General features: G+C 40.5%; 1 protein-coding gene across 2 annotated transcripts in view; it reads left to right on the top strand.

The window, feature by feature from the left end:
• Positions 1 to 23057, top strand: part of NPAS3 (neuronal PAS domain protein 3) — a 954232-nt gene that overhangs the window by 657596 nt on the left and 273579 nt on the right. The gene's annotated exons all lie outside the window — the stretch shown is intronic.

Raw genomic sequence — 23057 nt, 5'->3', positions numbered from 1 at the left:
CTGAAAGTTCAAAAACTATGTGTTGAAGAACAGATTATAGGGATGCGCCGGGCATCTGTCCCATTCTGTGAACAGGCCTTGGAACAGATGTCTCGAATTTCTTCAAATCCAGAACATGCTGTCCAATTTTTTTTTTTTTTAGTGGTAAACATACTTTTTTTTTTTCCTTTTTGTCACCGTTCACCAAAGTATTATATTTAATGCGTAAAATATGTAAATTCTTAAAGCATCATTTTGCTCTTTAGTGAGTTTAGATATTACAAAACGGTTTAATTATAAAAACAGACAGACCTAGTCCTGGGACCTGTGCAGCTAGAAATAAATGTGCAATCAAAACTGCAATTACCTGCAGAATTTAGTGTAAACAGATCAGCAATCACATAACAAACACAGGCTAGTTTGCATTCTGATATGAATACAGTTAGATCCAAAGCAATTTTCCTTTATTTATCTTAGCTGCTCAGCATAAATAAAGCAAGGGCATTGAAGCAATTAGCATAATTAGAGTATCGTGGTCAGGCCCTGTGTGATTTCAAGAGACGTTTCACTTTAGAATTCTTTTTCCCATACAAGAGTTTCCCTGAGCCACTAAAATATCGCTTTGGGCATTTTTGTATTTCAAATTTGCAAGTTGTCAGTTTGAAAAACCCTTGACACATGGATGTGAAAGCATCTCACAGACAGCCACAGAAGGTATACCCTCAGCTTTTCATTACTAAGAAGCTGGGGAATTTCCTTTTTCAGCTCTTTCTCCTACTTGACGTTTAACCCTAGAAATGTCAGTCTTAATTATTTCCATTGCCTTCAAATTGGGTCCAAGGGTTAAAGACAACTTGTTCCAAAAAAGAAAATAGAGAATGGGAGCGTGGAGGAAGAAGAGGTTGTCTCATGGTAGTGACTGAGCTGTTACTAAAAGAGCAAAGACTCTGTAACCAGCTAGCTTCTGGTGATCTGACATTTAGCAGCCCCAAATAAGGTGGTGGTCAGGGTGGGGTGAAGGACTGCCCGTGGTTTCTTGCAGGATGCTCGAAAAGCATAGAGAGTATTCTCTGTATAGAAGAATGGTAGCTCTAACCAGTAGAGGAGGATGAAATTGGTTCGGTAAACACACAAACAGAAGAGGGTGTTTTCTGCTTTTTTATTATTATTCTTTCATACATGTAAAGGCACTTGAGAAAGGGTACCTTTTATTAACAGTCGGAAGGAAGAGGGGCTGGCCTTGGACCATTCTATATGTAAGAGAACTCATTCCATCCCACTGGAGGATGTTTGAATCTTAAAATAGGTTATACTTTCATTCTTTTTAATTAAAAAAATAACATATAGTAAAACAATCTTTTTGTGTGCATTTCCATGAGTTTTAACACGTTGAAATTTGTGTACACAAAAAATGCCCTCGCACCCTCCCTGTTTATCAGACTCCTCCTTTACTCCAGACTCACTGGTTTGTTCTCCTTCACTGTATTTCTATCTTCATGAGAATGACATAGAAATGGAATCGTACAGTCTGTAACCTTTTGAGACTGCTTTCTTTCACATAGCATAATGCACTTGATATTTATATCAGCAAGTCATTCTTTGTATTGTTAAGTAGATTCCATTGTATAGTTGTACCACAGTTTATACATTGTCCCACTGAAGGGCATTTGGGTCAATCCCATTTTTTGGCATTGACGAATAGAGGTGTTATAAACATGCAGGCGCAGGGTTTTGTTTGAACATATATTGTCATTTTTCTAGGGTAAATATGTAGCAGTAGGATTGCACAGTCATATGGTAAGCATGTATTTAACTTTTAAGAAACAACCAAACTGTTTCCCAGAATGGCAGTAGCATTTCGCATTTCTGCCAAAAGTGTGTGTAGCTCAGTATCTTTGTCAGCACTTGGGATTGTCAGTAATTTTTTTTTTTAATTTCTTCTAATAGGTATGTAGTGGTATCTCATGGTTTTAATTTGCATTTTGCTGATGGCTAGTGACCTTTGGCTGTGTTTATAAGTGAAGTATTGGCTACTCTGGTATCTTGCCTGTTTTAACTGGGCCATTTGTTGTGTTCTCTGTCTTAATTTATCTTTGCAAGTGTTAGAAAAATCTCAGTTGTGTATCCAGTTCTTGACTTTTGTTCACGCAAGGTCATTCAGAATCTCAGTTATAGCCAATACACATCATGACTAAAATTCAATTCAGATCAAAATTCCAGGCTAAAAGGACTAATAAAAAAGAAATCATTGTAGAATAAGTCAACTCTATTATTGAATTTCTGATCTTTTTATCTTTTAAAAAGTTTATTTCCTTTTTCAAGAAAACCTCTGACCCAGTCTCAATTCCTTTTTCCTTTGGTCTCTCTCTCTTGCCTCTATTCCAGCCATAGTCAACTCTTCTATTAACTGCAGGTTGAATGTTCTCTGCCTTGCAGGAAAATGTACAACCTCTTTCAGGTTCTCCCAGAGCTGCTGTGACATGAGTTTGAGGAAGGAAGTGATTCCTTGGGATGGGGCAGATTGCTCTGGGAGACTGATCTATGGTATTTCATTTAACCCTGTGAGGACAGGTGTTGGCTCTGTTCCATAAATAAAAGACCCAGTTCAGAGGGAAAAAAGGACTTGCCCAAGTTTATAGGGTTCATAAGTCAGAGAAGGCAATGGCACCCCACTCCAGTACTCTTGCCTGGAAAATCCCATGGACGGAGGAGCCTGGTAGGCTGCAGTCCATGGGGTTGCTGAGGGTCAGACACGACTGAGTGATTTCACTTTCACTTTTCACTTTCATGCATTGGAGAAGGAAATGGCAACCCATTCCAGTGTTCTTGCCTGGAGAATCCCAGGGATGGGGGAGCCTGGTGGGCTGCCATCTCTGGGGTCGCACAGAGTCAGACACGACTGAAGTGACTTAGCAACATAGGGTTCATAAGTGGCTGAACCCAGGCCTTGAACTCAGGCCTCTCCAATTCTAGAGGTTATCTATTTCTGTGCAAATTCTTAGTAATCAGAAATCTAAAGTAAATAAAGTAATTGCATAGATCCTGTTAGTCTCTACTATGGTCAGCCCTGGGAATAATATACAGAAGTGGTATTATTCTGTTTCTACCCTTTGAAAACTTTTTTTGCTGTGGAGCCTTTTGTTCCTAAAAACAGTCATAAACTAAGATTTACTCATTCTGTCTCAGGAAAAGAAGTAGCCTTCCCTTGTCTAAGTGGCTTCCCAAATTTTGTTAGTCCAGAGTCCTTGAAACCTATGCTTACACTTTAAAACAGACTTTAAAAATAATACTGAGTTATTTAAAATATCAGATTGTGCAAGGGGTATGTTTTCTTGCAAAACCTCAGAAAGCATTAAACAGTGTTTCTTAATTCTTTAATTCAAGAGTTAAGGAACTAAACATAGTAAATACAACTATAAACATAAGAATGAATAAAGAAAACATTTTTATATTCTCACGGTGGATAAGGGCTTCCTAAGGAAGGAAACCCAGGAATCACACAGACTGCAGAGGGGATTACTTTAAAAATGTGAATTATATATAATGAAGGATAGCACAAATGAAGTTAACAGACAAATTAGAGGCTCATAGGAAATATTTCAACACATAAAAACAAAGCATCAGTATCCAAACTATAAAGAGGCCTGACAGTTCATGGAGAAGACCAATGTTCTGTTAGAACATAATTGAAGGATATGAATGAGAATGCCACCAAATAAACATAGAAAAGTACTTAAAGTTTTTGCTTTTAGATTGTCTAAGACTGATAATATCAAATGTTGGTGGAAATGTGGGGGAAGTAACACTCTCTTTTACTATTGATGAGACTGCATAATTCTAATACCTTCTTGTAAACAATTTGGCAAAAAAAAAAGGCAATTTGGCAGCTTCTGTTAGAATTAATCAAGTAATCCCATTTTTAAAATATTAAATTATAGAAATCTTAAAGAATCCATTGCAGTATCACATATAATTGTCCCATACTCTTTTGAAATCACCTTCAAACAGGGGAATGGTTAGATGTATTATAGTACATTATATTATCTACTGACATGAAATGTTGGCCAAGACATATTGTTAGATTCAAAATCAAATTATAGGATTTTATTCTATACATTGATACATATATTAGGCATATACATATATGCTATATGTATGTGTGTACACACATGTGAACATGTGTGTATACATGTGTATATATGTATATATGTGTATATGTATATTTCAGATCCTACCATCTCAATAAGATTAAAATTCAATAAGAGAGTGAAAATATTGGTTCCATTCTTCTCTTATATTATTCTGTTTTCACCTTCAGTGAGACTTCATGTGGAACTTTTTAAACTACTAGGTATCTATGAATTAAGAGACTAGCTCTTTGTTCTTAAGTAAATTTTGCATGGTATTCTGCCCCATATAATAATGCATATTATTCTTTTAAACAGCTATACTCTTTACCTTAATGTTACCAAATCTCCTCACTCAGCTAGATACCATGATGAGAACATTTATTTCATTACATTCACTGTCATAATCGAATATAAAATCTGCAGGGAGAAGTAATGGCCTGCCTGTTAACTATTATTGACCAGTATAACCAAATGAGTAAGAACACTTGCAGATTTCTGCTGTGTGTGGTACTTACTGTTTCACAAAGCGATAGAAAATATTCCTTATATCAGTCCTTTTTCTGTATTCAAACCGTGGCCTGCTGGAATCATCAGCCAAAGTGACCTTGAGAAAGTTAAAAACTAACTCCAGAATGGGCCCAATTTGAGTACTGTCCTGGAGCCAGTGTGTTTCTTTATAATGGGAATCAGACTTCTGTGGCCAGTCTGTTTAATAACACAATCACTAGGAGCTGGTATTGTAGAAATATGTAGAGAAGTCAGGAATGTGACTGGAATACAGTTTTGAGTGGACTGGTATTTCCCAACCATGGTTTTACCTATCACTACTCAGATAAGAAGTCCACAAGGGAAAATAACTGAGAAAGTGTCTGCGACCTCTTGAATATGTAGAGTTGAAATCTTTAAGTTCTTTTTTGGAAACCTCCATGTGGTGATTTAATTTCTTTATACTAGGAATCTAGTACTTTTTTCCTTCTTTCTGAAAATAAACAAGTAAGGCAAAAGTGACCAGAATTTCCTCCATGACCACGTGGTGTGCACTCTCTAAGGATTTTGTCGGTACTTGGCTGTAAACTCCGGAGCATACTCTGAGCAGGGACTCCCATGGGCACAGCGGGCAGAGGAACCTTGCCATGCCGCTGCGTTTGGGTGGGGCCACCTCAACTCTTTCCAGGACAGGTACTGTGGCTTTTCTGGAGCCATGAGACAGAATGCTTGTCATAAAATGAGTGCATAGCAAGGAGTAACAACAATAGCTTTTAATATTCTTCTCACAAGATTCAGTGAACGATTTTGAAAAGAACTAAAAATCAGAGTAAAACATTATTCCATATGCTTTGTCATTATGAAAAGATACCGTCTAAGTCTTTTTGGTATAGTGAGCAAAGCCAAGTGAAATATTTACTCAAATCCTATAATGGGAACTATGTATATGAGATGATATATATATACATACATACATGTATAATCTATATATCTATAGGTTATATATATATATATGTATACACACACACATATACACAGACAGACAGAAATTAAAATTAGCACTTACTTAATGAAAAAAATCTGGATAAAGACCTCTTCATGATTTTGAAATCTCTCTTTTCACTATAATTCTAGTGCAGCATCCTTTGACACATGCCTTTCTAAATGGGCTCCAAGTTTGAGTTAAGATTAATATGAAGTTTACTGTTATGAGAGGCAGTAAAAGGAATAGTTGAGTGAAACTGCTACGAGGTGAGACACAGAGCAGATATAAGGCCAGCAAACCTTTTGGTTGAATAACTTCCATATCAGTCTACAGAGCAGAGTAACTAGAAAGGTGTCTTATAAAAATATACATGTAGAGACTTTAAATTTCATGAGGAAAAACAGGTTATTTCTGTCTGGTTCATACTATCTTTGGTCCCTCAAAGCTACGTCAGTTAATAAATATTGTTTAATAAATATTTAATAATTAATTAATTAACATGTCTAGATAAATTAACAAATTTTATCTCTGGATTACAGGTGATTTGTAGTCCCTAATTTTGCTTATTTGCACACTAATTTTTCTATAATGAAGATGAATTACTCTTAACGTTGAAAGAAGATTGCATTTTGCCATTATTGAAAGGTCCCTGGAACACACTTAAATTTTTCCACTTAGGATTAAATTTCTCCACTATTAATTAAAACAAAATTCTGTCTTTCATTCACAAAAATCTGCTTCTTCAGGGCATATGTGTGTGTTAGTTGCTCAGTCATATCTGATTCTTTGTGACTCCATGGACCTTAGCCCGCCAGGCTCCTCCGTCCATGGAATTTCCCAGGCAAGAATACTGGAAGGGGTTGCTATTTCCTTCTCCAGAGGATCTTCCCAACCCAGGGATCGAACCCAGGTCTCCTGCATTGCAGGCAGATTCTTTACCGTCTGTGCCACCAGGGAAGCCCTATAGCATGGGGCTATTTTCCTATCAGAGTTAATAAGTCTGGGGACCCACCCATGCTCCCCTGCCCTGTCCTCCCCCTGTGACTGAGAATATGTGTTCAGAGGCCAGTGCTCAGGGTTAGGGACACAGAACACCCTTCTTTGGCTGCAGAACACAGTGAAAGTGCTCATCTGAGGCCTCAGGCTCCTGACCTTGGCCCTGTTACACAGCTTCTTTGAAGCAGCTGAGCTAAGCCCCAGTCATGCTAATGAGTTCGTCATTAGACCTGAGAGGAGCAGGATTGTGACCTGATCTTGGTCGTGGTCCATGGCAGTTGTGGAACGTTAAGATCCCTTGAGAGAGATTTGGTTCATAAACATGTAAAGTGAGGGTCGGGATGCACCTCTATTGAGGCCGTAATAATATTAAATGCCTATTTGTAATTTTAAAAAAAGATCTCCATTGATAGGCTCAACACTGCTACAATTATTATTTATTAAAAACTTTTGTTTAAAATATTATTAAAATATCTCTATTTTATATATGGAATATGGTAATAGTCATAAAGAGTAGAGGAATGGAGTCATAACTTAGGAGAGCACAGAGTGCTAGACTGTATTTTTCCCAATGAAATGCGGAGATACAGAAATATTATCATGATTTGTGTTATAACACTGGAGTCAGAACTAATACCGAGGACTGTTTTCTCACCTTGATGCATGGGCTTTAGCTATGCACTTCCCATCAGCACTAATGGAAGATTCAAGGCTAAGCGCCAAGGATAAAACTGAGGCTATAATGCAAGCTTTGGATGCTGTCTGTTTGGAAACTGGTTCTCATTGGTATTTTATGTGCTTTGAAGGTTCCTGCTGTTACACTTTTAAAAGTCTACTTTCAGATATGGTAAAAAAAAAAAAAAAGATAAGATTTCAGAGTAAATAAAAGATGGAGCCTAATTTTTTCTATTGTTTCCAATAGAATGAAATGGTGATTTCGAATTCCACCCGAAAGATGGGCCCAAAAGTTCGGCTAAAAGATATTGCATATGTGTGGCTCACACAGTATCTAGAAAATTCAGTTATCCATCTATCTGAAAAAGAAATTTGTGGACATTTGCCTGACTGTCTATCCAATTACCAATCTATTTTTTTCCCAAGCTGCTTTAATACATCAGTGGTGTTCCGGTATTATGAAAAACAACGAAAGCCCTAGAACTATTTCACATGGTCATAATGAGCATGAATTGGAAATTAATATATATGATAGAAATAGTGAGTAAATATGATGGTGTGTATCTTCTCCCTCTACATACACAGTGTTTCCATACCCCAGAAGAAAACTTTAATCTTCTGTGGCTAAAATACTTGAAATTTATTTCTTCTGCTTGCTTAAGATCAATAAATGAGTAGATTTTGTCTGCTTTAATACTTCTGTTCTTTGTTTAATCATTTGTATATTTAACTGATGGCAGCTGCCCTAATTTAGGGCACATTAGAATGTGCCAGCCACTTCAATTTTGAGGATAAAAATTAAACAAATCAGTGTTTTACTTTGACATGCTCAAATAGACAAAAGTTCCTAGGGTGTATTATTGTTAATAGTAAGGTGGTAAATAGAGATTTTAACACAGGCATAAACATTCAATAGGCCAATTGAGAGGATGGCTAGTTCATAGATGAATGGGCGTTAATTGGAATTGCAGTTTCCTTATATGTGAACCGAAGCCTCTTTGAATATTGAATCTATATGCTGGTAAGTTCATCAGTCTTACTTTAAAGTCTCACTTTGGGGGAGAGCATCACAGGTGATGATGAAGATGCTAAATGAGCAATGCAGTTCAGAGAGGGACGCATAAAGGAACACCCAACTGTGATCCCATCTATGAGCAGATCTTTCTCAGTCAGACGGAGTAATTCATGGAGTCACTAACTCCTTAGTCAATTACACCCACTCCCTGAAGTCCACTGTGAAAGCACTGCTGTCCAGAGAGGAGGAACCCACTTGATACTGGACAGGAAAAACAGTGACCTCAAGAGTGAATCAAGATGCCCGTGCCAAGCAGAGCACTCATAGGTGCAAACACTAGGTGTGCAAAGGCTGTAGCCACAGAGCACAGTGCTGGGGCTTCATGTTAGCAGTGGGAGTCTTGAGCTGGCTGGTTAGCCACAGCCAGGAGTTTAGCAAAGCTTTCAGCTTCCCTCAGTTCAGTTCAGTTCAGTCCAGTCGCTCAGCTGTGTCTCTCTTTGCGACCCCATGGACTTCAGCACACCAGGCCTCCCTGTCCATCACCAACTCCCAAAGTTTGCCTGAACTCATGTCCATTGAGTCGGTGATGCCATCCAACCATCTAATCCTCTGTCGTCCCCTTCTCCTCCTGCCATCAATCTTTCCCAGCATCAGGGTCTTTTCCAGTGAGTCAGCTCTTCACATCAGGTGGCCAAAGTATTGGAGTTTCAGCTTCAGCATCAGTTCTAAAAATGAACATTCAGGACTGATCTCCTTTAGGATGGACTGGTTGGATCTCCTTGCAAGTCCAAGGAACTCTCAGGAATCTTCTCCAACACCACAGTTCAAAAGCATCAGTTCTTTGGCGCTCAGCTTTCTTTCTAGTCCAACTCTTATATCCATACATGACTACTGGAAAAACCATAGCCTGGACTAGATGGACCTTTATTGGTAAAGTAATGTCTCTGCTTTTTAATATGCTGTCTAGGTTGGTCATAAATTTTCTTCCAAGGAGTAAGTCTTTTAATATCATGGCTGCAATCACTATCTGCAGTGATTTTGAAGCCCCCAAAAACAAAATCCATCACTGTTTCCACTGTTTCCCCATCTGTTTGCCTTGAAGTGATGGGACCGGATGCCATGATCTTAGTTTTCTGAATGTTGAGCTTTAAGACAGGGTTTTCACTCTCCACTTTCACTTTCATCAAGAGGCTCTTTAGTTCTTTACTTTATGCCATAAGGGTGGTGTCATCTGCATATCTGAGGTTATTGATATTTCTCCCAGCCCAGTGTTTCTCATGATGTACTCTGCATATAAGTTAAATAAGCAGGGTGACAATACACAGCCTTGACATACTCCTTTTCCTATTTGGAACCAGTCTTTTGTTCCATGTCCAGTTCTAACTGTTGCTTCCTGAGCTGCATACAGATTTCTCAAGAGACAGATCAAGTGGTCTGGTATTCCCATGACCTTCCCTGGGTCATGACAAACTTCAGGTTGTGATGACATGGGCCATAAGCCTGTCAGACCAGTTTTTATTTGAACACCAGGAAATGAATGGAAGTGAAAGTCTCTCAGTTGTGTCTAACTCTCTGACCCCATGGACTATACAGTCCATAGAATTCTCCAGGCCAGAATACTGGAGTGGGTAGCCTTTCCTTCTCCAGGGGATCTTCCCAACCGGGATCAAACCCAGGTCTCCCGCATTGCAGGTGGATTCTTTACCAGCTGAGCCACAAGAGAAGCCCAAGAATACTGGAGTGGGTAGCCTGCCCCTTCTCCAGGGGATCTTCCCAACCCAGGAATTGAACTGGGGTCTCTTGCATTGCAGGCAGATTCTTAACCAACTGAGCTATCTGGGATGGAAATGAATAGATGGGTCTTTTTTGTGTCAGTTTGAACAATCAAAAATACTCCTGTGTTTAGGTAGTGTCATCAGTGCTAACTGGTCATCTTTATCCTGCTCAGTGCTTCCTATACGGTCCCTAGATATTAGGCCCAAGAGAGAGTGACAGCCCCAGGATCCAGAAGGACCAGATAGTTAAAATCCACAAACACAGAATAACACCAGCAAATGTTACTATAATAATATTCGCCTTTAAATAATATAAAATCAAAAGGATCTCGAGAATCTCGCTTTGCTCAGAGGAATATGGCTCGAGTCAGGCCTTGTCCCTGCTCAGTTGTGTTGTTAGCCTGTGCGTGCATGCCTGCTAAGTCACTTCAGTCGGGTCTGACTCTCTGCAACCCTATGGACTGCAGCCAGCCAGGTTCCTCTGTCCACAGGATTCTCCAGGCAAGAATACTAGAGTCGGTTGCCATGCCCTCCTTCAGGAAGACCCAAACCAAAAGCTAATATAAAGCCCCAACATTCCTGCACTCAGCGGTTTACAAATCTGTTTGGAATGGAGGAGTAAATAATTCCTTAAACAGTTTGACTCTTCCAGTCTTCTGTCTTGGACAGCTGTCAACAGGAACCCCCCAGTCATCTAGTATTAAAATCTCCTGTCACAGAGGGACCTGTCACCTAAGCCTTTGACATAGGACCTATGAGAATTATTCTTACTTCTATTCTTAGCAAGCACTGACAACTATCTGGAAAAGATGGGACACCTAGGAAAATGGAACCCTATTACTCCTAAATACAGCCTCTGGTTATTTACTTGATAAAATTCTTTTCTTGAGAAACATCAGTTGCAAAGCATTCCCTTATAATGCATTCTTAAGATAATTTAGTGCTACCCACCATAACAATTGTGAGAAATTATATTTTTTCTTGAAAAATTCAGTTACCCACCCCAACACTCAATTTTTAAGCGTGGCCGATCAATTCATATAATTTCTGTGACAAAGCATTAGTGATCTTATCTTTCTTAAGAGCTGTTTACTGTTTGCCTTATGTGGGCAACCTTGAGCATCACCTCGTCACCTCTTAAGCTGTGTGTACCCCGCAGAGGGAGGGAGGCAACAGAGTACAGGAGTGCTCAGGGAGACGTGGGCGAGGGAAGAGATGGTGCTGGAGAGACCCTTCCCTTCCCCCGGCTGTCTCCGGCTTCCTCCTGCATGTTCCCCGCACCGCTCTGTGCACGGGCTGACCCACCCGGAACCAGAGGACCCAAGCCTACTGCCCTGTTGGATCCACTTTGCAGTGAAGGGAGAGGATGTTTGGATCCATAGAAGGGGGGAGCGGAATACAGGGGTCGAGGGCAAGATTTTTTTGATCACCACGGAAATTGAAGAGAGAGGAATCTGAACTCGAGAGGGAGGTGATGCAGTCTCCAAGAAGGCAATTAAGTCGACATGGGGTGTGGGAATTAGGGATCAAACCTGTAAGGCGAACAGGTTGAGTGGTCTCAGACAAGGTACAGTGAACCCTAGTGCCTCATTTTCCTTCTCTCAAGCACAGGCAGTGTTACAATTAATTAATCTGGCAGGGTGTTTAGAGATCTACCCTTGAGAAACTTAAGCAGGGTACTTGCAGGGTTTGTCTGGCTGTCATTCTTGTTTCTAGAAAAAAGGAAACCTTCCTAATATTTTTACCAGTCCCCCAAGCTCCCATACCCCAAAAGAACAAAGAAGTCAAAGTAACCTGTTGGCTTTATCCGCTAAGTATTTACACGCACTTGATTCAAACCTTGCCTTGCGTCAGCCTTCCCGCTGAGCACAAATACTATGTTTCTGTCATTAACATTCTCCTCTGGTCTGAGTTTCCGGTGATCTTATCCTAACCTTATTGTTATTTCTGAATATTATGCAGGGCTGATGATGGCACTGTCTTGGCATTTGTCTTTCTTTGGTTGTTAGGATGTTCTTTGTGCCTGGTTATAATGCTTCCTGTAGCAACTCCCCTGAAGTTCTCAAAAAAATCCCCCAAATCTGACCTTTTGGCATAGCAAGTCTGCTGCTTCTGAGACTGCTTGCCAACCCAGCCTCACTCTGCCCTCACCACTTTACAATTTCTTTCCTTCTTTTTGGCAGAACAAAAATGTCCAAGTTCTGTATGTTTGCTTATAAATACACGACTCGGCTGTGTTCCCATCCTTTGTGTCAACAGGAAAATTCCCTTGTTCTATGTTTAGCTTGAATAATTACCAAACTGTTTATGATTAGAATGTGAGGATGTGACCTCACAGCAATTTTTTCATTTCCTTTCTCTGTATTTAATACATTTCAGAAACTGAAAATACCAAATCTGTTCTCTCTCTCTTTTTTTTTTTTTTTGATGCTTATCAGTAATGGAAACATTGCAAAACAATCAGCCCAATACCTATGCTTTGTTCATTTATTGCCTTCTCTGAAGATAAATTGACTGTACTCAACTCTCTTCAGCATTTTTCTTCACCTAGATATTATTGCCTTGTGCAGCCACCCCAAGGTGACTGTTATCACTTAATTAAATCCTTGCACGCTGGGAAGAAAAAACAACATTGTTCCTTCATAACCCCAAGGAGCCTATTTTTAAGCCACTAAGCCTTTTCCCTGTTTTATTAACTTATTCCTGGCTACAACAAGACATACTTTTGTTGATGAGCACAATGTTGTATTAGCTTTTTATTTTCTGGGTAAACTTATCTATTCTCTGGGAAGAGGGAAAAAAAAGAATGGACATTACCAGAGAAGAGAAAAAAAATGGGGTCTGTTCAACCTCCCTGATTCTAATACAGGTCTCTGTAAACACCACGCTAGAAACTAGGAGCAGGGGGATTCGGAGAAGGGAATGAGAAAATAAAATGTAAACATAAAATGGGAACAAGACAAAAAGTAAAATGACGTGTTTGTCTGCTGGGGCAGCATGCCAGCTAGAGGACACCACTGCCAAGCTAAGGGAGCCAGGCATGCAAGTTACATAGAGTGTTTTGGTTTTTATTTTTTTTAATAGAGATCTATTGGTGCTTCTCTCTGTTGCTGTCCAGAGTAACATCACTTTATTAACCTCTAGCTTAATGTGTTTATCTTTTTCCTATTCAGGATTCCTTCTTTACCTTTTAGTATTGGACCCCCATTATCAACCAGTTGTGTACTCATGTATGTTTCCGGGCATCAAAGAAATACCACTGGGGTATGTTTAGAAGTGCGTGCAATAGAGTGTGTGCATGCGCACAGGTTAACAATGGGATGGCAGTTCTAAGTGCAGTACTTGATATCAAAAAGTTCACTTGCTGCAATGGAGCGATTTGTTCATGCATAGTAAACAATGCACCTTTTAGTTTGTTTCTAGTCCATTAAACCATGGACCAGAAAATGGGTCTGTCACTTCTAAAATTTGGACCCAAGGAAGCATATGTGTTTATTCATGATGTTAAATCATTTTACCACACGCTGTGTTCACCAACAGAGTAAATGCCGCTTAAAGCTGTAATATTGGCAAAAGCGGTTAATGCTGTGACAAGCTGGGGTTGGATAGAGACCTGGTTCTTAAATAGTTGGATAATTAAGCTATCTGAGCAATGGCTGATCATAGCCCACAGGTTACATATTTCTCAGCTCCACACACAGGACACACGACTGTGAGCACTGGCTCCCTCCCTCACACAGTGCAGGGGATATTCAGCAGCTCAGTGGCCCCGTATCTGAAGGGGAAAAAGAATAAACACTTCTAGGATAGTATGAGAATGAGCCTAATGAATGCCTGTGAAATGTAATGAAAGGGTCCCCTGTCCAGACACCAGGGCTTGTCTCTTACTTGGCACATGTGAACCTCCACCACTTACTTGCATGGAGTGACTGAAAATCTCCATGAGTTACTTCTTGGGTTCAGGTCAGGTCTGCTGTGGCTGCCTTCTTGCCAGCCACGTGGATACCTGTGGCTATGTGTATTTCAGCATGCTCAATGGAGTGCACTGGTTTAGCTTTTTTCCTCTGCAGTTAATTTCTTTTCCTTTGTAATAGCATTATGAATATCTCACTGAGGGGTGTAGAGCCCTGGCAGACAGTGCCCTTTGCAGCACTGAACTGTGCTACAGTTTGACTTTCACCCTGAACTGTGCTTGTCTGAAGCATGTGCTTGGTATCATGATGAAGTGAGTGGGGAGGTGTATAATATTTGGTTTCAAGTTCTGATTTTGTTGTCCGGAAACTCTTCATGGCTTTCTCCTGATAACCTTAGAACACAACCTAGAATCATCATTGAGTATTTATTTGTCTGTCTGTCTCGCTGTTACACACACATATTCATTCACCACCATCCCAACCTCCCCAAGTTCAGGCAGGGTCATTCTTAAGCTACCCTTCTAGGCAATATATACCTGGCCTTCCAGAATGTCTGATCAAGAGGCAGCCCAGATGTCCTCAACCACCATTTTTGTTCCTAACAGTGTCAGGGAGTGCTTCCTTTCCCACCCAGATTCTGCATTTGCCCTTCACAAGACTGGCTGCCAGCCTTTGCGGAGGACCCTCACCCAAGCTCACAGCACCCCCCAGGGCTCCTCCAGGCTGAATAATCCCGTCCATTTAACCATTCCGTAAAAAGTCTTATGTTTCAATTATCTGATCATTTTTTCAGCTTCTCTTTGAACCCTTTCTTAATTCTTCTTTCAGTAAAGCATCTAACCCCAGAACTGAATTTATTGAAGATCTAAACAGAGCAGAATTCTTTAAAAATTTCTCGAAATACAGTGGATTACAATCTTGTGTTCATATCTTCTGTACAGAAAAGTGATCAGTTACACATATATGTACATTAACTTTCCTCTTCTCTTTCTTTGTGGTTTATCACAGGATATTGAATATAGTTCCTTGTGCTATACAGTAGAACCTTGTCGTTTATAAACAGTGCTGGATTTTTAAAAGATAGAATTTAAAAAATCAGTGTCAGTGGCTCTCATTGATAGGCATTTAACATAAAAATAATGAGTTGATTACTTGCCCCATATAAAAGAACTGGTGGTACACACACACACACACACACACACACACACACACACACACAATGGGAGGGAGGTGTTGGCCTTTTGCACAGCCCTGGAGGGCAGGAGACACTCTCTAGGACACTGTGACCTTTGCTTGCTGAGCGCGGGGTAGCCAGCAGCCGTGACGTCTCTCATATACCTGAGAGGATGGGTGTTACTTGAAGGTAAACAGAACTCAGGCAAAAATCGTCAAATGGATGAAAGACTTCAACTTCGGGCATTTTGTATTCTCTTTCCTTGCCCCTCTTCCACGTGCCGTCCTGTCTGTACATTGATGAATGTGCACGCCAGTGCTGTGTACTTACAGGTAAAGCACGCTGCCGACAGAGAACGTCAGTGGGAAATGCTTTCCTCCTTCCTTCATCTTGTTGCACACTCTCTTTCTCCATTATCATCTGGAACACAGAATCTGAGGAAGCTTAGAGACAGTTTTCTCTCTAGCCCATATCCACTTCCATCTGCTTCCAGTTATACTTGAAGAGGAAGTGGTGGAAGCAATCCCGAATTAGTATAAAACAGTATATTCAATAGTAACGTACAAATAAAAACTGTTACTGTTAATATCCTCACTGATTCAATACCTAGAACTTTATCCATTCTTGCTTTAAATTCTTACAGATTTTTCTGTCAGGGGTGCTCAGGGCTGGTGCACTGGGATGACCTTAAGGATGGGATGGGGAAGGAGGAGGGAGGGAGGGTCAGGAGAGGGAACACATGTACACCCACGGCTGATTCATGTGAATGTATGGCAAAAACCACCACGATATTATAAAGTAATTAGCCTCCAATTAAAATAAAGGAAAAAAAAAAGATTTTTCTGTCAGTCTCTTACCCTTTTGCCTAGATGAGTATTTGAATACAACTTGCTTTCCTGGGACTATTAGATTTTTATTTCCAATACTGTTTGGTTTTAGGAGAGTTGCTTTTCTGTATATTGTCAGTATATTAATACACATGCACTGTTTGGGTTAAAAGAGGAAGAGTTGCCTAGGAATCAACCTATGTAAAACATTGCCCTGTGGAATGAGATCTACCCAGTAGATGAGGATTTAGCAAAGTGTGGCTTAACCCATGTCTGGGCAGACTGTCAAGTGTTGCTATATTCTTTTGGTTGGCTGAGGTCACAATCAGAGAAAATAACAACCATCTCTTTGCCCCAATTCTGCTCTGGACATGAACCTGAGCACCATTTCTCTGCCCCCTGCCGCTGGGAACTGAGATCTATAGGAGAGCCAATGGTAGCAGTTGGTTACCAAAAAGTTAAAAATCTCTGCCATGAAAAAATGTGGTCCAAGTCTACAGACTTGGAAAAAACTATATAAATTATATGCAGAGTACATCATGCAAAATGCTGGAATGGATGAAGTACAAGCTGGAATCAAGATTACTGGGAGAAATATCAATAACCTCAGATATGCAGATGCAGATGACACCACCCTTATGGGAGAAAGTGAAGAGGAACTGAAGAGCCTCTTGATGAAAGTGAAAGAGGAGAGTGAAGCAGTTGGCTTAAAGCTCAATATTCAGAAAACTAAGATCATGGCATCCAGTCCCATTGCTTCATGGGAAATAGATGGGGAAACAATGGAAACAGTGACAGACTTTCTTTTCTTGGGCTCCAAAATCACTGCAGATGGTGACTGCAGCTATGAAATTAAAAGACGCTTACTCCTTGGAATAACAGCTATGACCAACCTAGCCAGCATACTAAAATGCAGAGACATTACTTTGCTGACAAAGGTCCATCTAATCAAAGCTATGGTTTTTCCAGTAATCATGTATGGATGTGAGAGTTGGACCGTAAAGAAAGCTGAGCATCAAAGAATTGATGCTTTTGAACTGTGGTGTTGGAGAAGATTCTTAAGAGTCCCTTGGACAGCAAGGACTTAAAACCAGTCCATCCTAAAGGAAATCAGTCCTGAGTATTCATTGGAAGGACTGATGCTGAAGCTGAAACTCCAATACTTTGGCCACCTGATGTGAAGAACTGACTCACTGGAAAAGACCCTGATGCTGGGAAAGATTGAAGACAGGAGGAGAAGCAGATGACAGAGGATGAGATGGTTGGATGGCATCACCGACTCGATGGACATGAGTTTGAGCAAACTCTGGGAGTTGGTGATGGACAGGGAAGCCTGGTGTGCTAAAGTCCATGGGGTTGCAAAGAGTCGGACATGACTGAGTGACTGAACTGAACTGAAGTCCACAGAGTCAATATATAGAACACAGGCTGCGTTTGTGTTCCTGTCATACAGCTCTCACTTACTAACTAAATGATTGCAGTTTCCTCATCTCAAACAGGGATAATGATAAAGTATACAGGCATAAGTTATTTTATTGTGCTTTGCTATATTTGCACTTTAAAGATACTGTGCTTTTTTACAAATCAGACATTTCTGTCAACTCTTCATCTAGCAAGTCTACTGGTGCCATTTTTCCAACTGTATTTGCTCACTTGGTGTCTCTGTGTCAAATTTTGATAATTCTTGCCACATGTCATGCTTTATCATTCTATTTATTACCATGATCTGTGATCAGTGATCTTCCATGTTAGTATTGTAATTGTTGTCAGGCACCAAGAACTGTGCCCATATAAGATGGCAAATGTAATTGATAAATTTTTTGTGTGTTCTGACTATTGTTTAGTTGCTGAGCTGTGTCTGACTATTTTTGTGACCCTACAGACTGTAGCCTTCTAGGCTCCTCTGTCCATGGGATTTCCCAGGCAAGGAAACTAGAGTGGGTTGTCATTTCCTTCTCCAGTGTCTGACTACTCTACCAGCCACCACTCTTCATCTCTGCCCCCCTCCTCAGGCCTCCCTATTCCCTAAGACACGATATTGAAATTAGGCCAGTTAATAACCCTACAATTGCCTCTTAAGTGTTCAAGTGAAAGGAAGAGTCACATATCTCTCATTTTAAACCAAAAACTAGAAATGATGAAGCTTAGTGAATAGGGCATGTTGTAAGCCAAGATAGGCTGAAGCTAGGCCTCTTGTGCTGAAGAGTTAGTCAAGTTGTGAATGAAAAGCACAAGTTCTTGAAGGAAAACAAAGTGCTGCTGCAGTGAACCCGTGAACAATAAGAAACCAAAAGAGCCTGACTGCTGATCTGGAGACAGTGTCAGTGGCCCGGATAGATCAAACCAACCACTGCTGCTGCTGCTGCTAAGTCGCTTCAGTCGTGTCCGACTCTGTGCGACCCCATAGACGGCAGCCCACCAGGCTCCCCGTCCCTGGGATTCTCCAGGCAAGACACTGGAGTGGGTTGCCATTTCCTTCTCCAGTGCATGAAAGTGAAAAGTGAAAGTGAAGTCACTCAGTCGTGTCCGACTCTTCGCGACTCCATGGACTGCAGCCCACCAGGCTCCTCCGTCCATGGGATTTTCCAGACAAGAGTACTGGAATGGGGTGCCATCGCCTTCTCCGAAACCAACCACAACATCCACAACTTCCCCTTAAGCCAAAGCCTAATCTAGAGCAAGGCCTTAACTCTTTTCATTTCTTTGAAGGCTGAGGGAGGTGAGGAAGCTACAGAAGATAAATGTGATGCTAACCACGGTTGGTTCATGAGGCTTAAGAAATCAAGCCATCTACATGAAATAAAAACAAATGGTTAAACAGCGAGTGTCGGTGTAGAAGCTACACCAAGTTATCCAGAAAGTCTAGCTAAGATCATAAATGAAGATGGATACACTAAACAACAAATTTTCAGTGTAGACAAAACAACCTTCTATTGAAAGAAGATGCTATGTAGAACTTTCATAGCTAAAGAAGAGAAGTCAAAGGCTGGTTTCAAAGCTTCAAGGACAGGCTGACTCTCTTGTTAGGGGCTAGTGCAGCTGGTATTAACCCCAGTGGTCATTTACCATCATGAAAATCGTAGGGTGCTTAAGCATTATGCCAAATGTACTCTGTGTGTACTTTGTAAATGCAGCAACACAGCCTGAATGACAGTACATCTGTTTACAATATGATTTAAAGAATGTGTTAAGCCCACCGTTCAAACCTGCATGCACGCAAAGTTGCTTCAGCCTTGTCTGACTCTCTCCAACCCTACAAACTGTAGCCACCAGGCTCCTCTGTCCATGGGATTCTCCAGGCAAGAATACTGGAGTAGGTTGCTTCTCAACCCAGGGACTGAACCCGCATCTCTTATGCCTCCTGCATTGGCAGGCGAGTTCTTTACCACTAGTGCTACCTGGGAAACCCCTGTTGAAGCCTACTGCTGAGAAAAAAGATTCCTTTCAAAATTTCACTGCTGACAATGCACCTGGTCACCCATGAACTCTGACAGAGATGTGCAACAAGAGGCCTGTTGTTTTCATGCCTGCTAACATAATGTGCACTGTGCAGCCCATAGATCAAGGGATCATTTCAACTTTCAACTGTTGGTACTTAAATATGTTCTCTAAGGCTATAGTTGCCATACATAGTGATTCCTCCGATGGATCTGGGCAAAGGCACTGAAAACCTGGAAAAGCCATTAAGAATATTTGTGGTTCATGGGAAGAGGTCAAGATAGCAATGTTAACAGGAATTTGGAAAAAAGTTGATTCCAGCTCTTATGGATGACTTTGAGGGTTTAAGATTTCAGTGGAGGAAATAACTGCAGATGTGGTTGGAAATAGTATGAGAATTAGAATTTGAAGTGGAGCCTACAGATGTGACTGAATTATTGCAATCTCATGATAAAATTTCATCTAATGAGCTTTTTCTTATGGATGAGCAAAGAAAGTGGTTTCTTGACATGGAATCCACTCCTGCTGAAGAAGCTGTGAAGATTGTTGAAATAACAACAAGGGATTTAAAATATTACCTAAATTTAGTTGATTAAGCAACAATAGATTTTAAGAGAATTAACTCTAACGTTGAAGTTCTACGATGAGTAAAATACTATCAAATGGCTTACATGCTACAGAGAAATAATTCATGAAATAAAGAGTCAATCCATATGGCAGACTTTCTTTTATTTTAAGAAATTGCCACGATCACCCCAGCCTTCAGCAACCACCGCCATGATCAGCCATCAACATCAAGGCAAGACCTTCCTCCAACAAAAAGATTATGAATGGCTGAAGGTTCAGATAATGGTTAGCATTTTTTCACAGTATTTTTAGTGAAGATATATACATTTTAAAGACATAAAGCTATTGCACACTTAACAGTCTATAGTATAAACATAACTTTTATTTGCAACCAAAAATTGTGTGACTCAATTTATTGCAATATTCACTTCATTGTGGCAGTCCTGAACTGAACTCATAGGATCTCTGAGCAGTGCTTGAACATCAGAGTTAGGAAGTGAGAATTGAACTGGGTTAGTTAATGTAAAGTTCTTCTCCCAGGGTCCAAAAGAGAGAATGCTTCAATCAGCATGGTGTATATATAATATCACACATACACACACACAGATCTATCCTTAATAGCTCTCATTTTTAAATGACCATGCTTATTAAAGTAAAATTATTTTGTTCCTGTTTTTACAGTTTTTTTCTTTCTAATCTTCTTTTTGACATTACAATCTTATCCAAGTCTTCCACTCTATATTTCCTTAATGTGTTTCTTTCTGATAACTTCTATAACAGTCTTTCCCCCTTATAAATATCCTGTCCCCAAATTACATTATTAAAGCTCTATAGAAGAATGTTTACAACCAGGATCAAATCTTATTTCAGCCTTGGATACTGAGTCCTCTTCTTGCTTGTCTAACTTATTTGGTTTTCCTGCCTTTAGTATATTAGCCCTCTTTTTCCAAGTATGCATTTCTCTTTATGTCAGGTAAAAACCACTCTTATTAGCAGATACTTTCTATATCAGCATCCGAAGTCAAATAATAACCACTGTGGGTACCATTTATTAACTGCCTATTGTATGATAGCACTTTCACACACGTTAACTCTAATCATCTTCACACCTCTGCTACTGCTGCTGCTACTGCTAAGTCACTTCAGTCGTGTCTGACTCTGTGCGACCCCATAGATGGCAGCCCAGCAGGCTCCCCCGTCCCTGGGATTCTCCAGGCAAGAACACTGGAGTGGGTTGCCATTTCCTTCTCCAATGCATGAAAGTGAGAAGTGAAAGTGAAGTCGTTCAGTCATGCCTGACTCTTCACGACCCCATGGACTGCAGCCTACTAGGCTCCTCTGTCCATGGGATTTTCCAGGCAAGAGTGCTGGAGTGGGGTGCAGCTGCCTTCTCCATTCACACCTCTACTGAGTAGAATAATAATGTGCAGATATTGTTCTTTATATTTTCATGTGAGAGTGAAGTTGCGAGTTCAGAGTTCCCACTCAGATCTGCTTAATTGCAGAGCTCACGTGTTCTCTGCTATTGTACCATGATGCTTCTTAAAGACTTTGGGGTCTGTTCATTTCAAGCTTGGATGTAAAACCTTTTCAGCTGTGGCCACACAGGCTCTTTAGCTTCCTAGAGGGAATTGAGGAGACCTGCCTATAACTGTCCCATCTTCTCTACCATTAGCCTCAGTCTAAGAGTCCCTCTGGACCTGACCAGGGATGTTCTGACAGAGCCATTCCTCTCATGTTGAGGGCAACTGGAAGATGAGATTAAGAGAGGCTTCTCCATAGTGCCAGGTCTTTAAGTCATGAGCTATGGTCTTGGCATGATAGCCCCCTCACTGGGCATTTTTCTAGAACTTAAGCAGGTCCCTCCCTGGTGAAATCTATGGAATGTGCTCCTTAGCAGTGACCTAGGTGCCCTGGGCTCAGAAAGAGTGCCTCTGCATGAAACATCTCTTCTTCCCTCATCAGCCCTCTTCTCTGGGGGGTTCCTATAAAGTCCTCTAACTCTGAAAGTCTCCTCATTCACACCTCTTAACACCCCTCTGGCTCAGACACCCTCACCTCCTTTCTGATGCCTTTCCTGGGACTTGGATGACACCCATATTGCTTTTTCAGTGAGGACCCTGGAGAGACCCTAGAGAGAGATGTAAAAGGATCTGTTCTCTTTAAACCACTTCAGCTGCTTACTATGTCAACTCAACTGAGCAGAAAAGTGGTGGGAAGGGTCCTAATACTTCAGCCCACATATGCCAAGACAGATGGCATCTCTCCACATCTGAGTGTGTAAGGCTATATGTTCTCTTGTATCATTTATTCTAATACATCAAAAGAGGGTATTAGTAATGTATTTCCTTCCAAAAGTTGCTGGATAGCTTGCTATATCCACCATTCTCTAGAGTGCGTCCCTGGATACCAAAGTATTTCATCTTTAAAGAAGCAAACGTAAATGATTTGCAGCAAAACCCATAGATTTTACTCTTTGTAGCAAACCTTTGGGGATAAGGATTTTTATCCTGCTCAAAATGAAAGTTTCATGTCATGTCACGTTATTGAAAATTTTAATTGAGATAACATAGTCCAGTGCATTAAGAAAGCCCAATATAAGGAAGAATTGCATTTTGGAAATGAGTTTAATTTCTTTTGTTCATTGCCTATGAGGGTATGTTACTCATAGCTTGCTGAGATTATGGAAAAGAGCTGGGCTCACTGTTTCATTATGGAATATTGATGATAGTGTTAGTCATTTACTGTTACACTGTCTTGGTCTCACTAGCTCAAGTTGGATTCAGGATGCTGATTACTGTGGAGACCCACACTGACATAAAGGATATTAGTCCTGCCTAGTAGGTCGTGCCTGTATGCTTTTAGGCCATATCCGTTAGGCCATGTCTGTGTGCTTCTTAGGAAATGGCAAAATAATGTTGGCTATACACTTTCATGCCTGCTTTGGCAGAAAAGAACCAAGAAAGGGATGAAACTCTGGTGGAGAGGAGCAACAAATGTCTTAAGCAAGTGTGATCGCTTATAACGAGAATAGAAGCAACATACAGAAAATGATAAAGGCTTAAGGTTGTGTTTGTGAAACCCTTAATATATTTT

This window comes from Oryx dammah, unplaced genomic scaffold, assembly GCF_014754425.2.
Source record: "Oryx dammah isolate SB20612 unplaced genomic scaffold, SCBI_Odam_1.1 HiC_scaffold_16, whole genome shotgun sequence".
NCBI classification, from domain to species: Eukaryota; Metazoa; Chordata; class Mammalia; order Artiodactyla; family Bovidae; genus Oryx; species Oryx dammah.
This window is presented reverse-complemented; position numbering and strand designations above follow the sequence as displayed.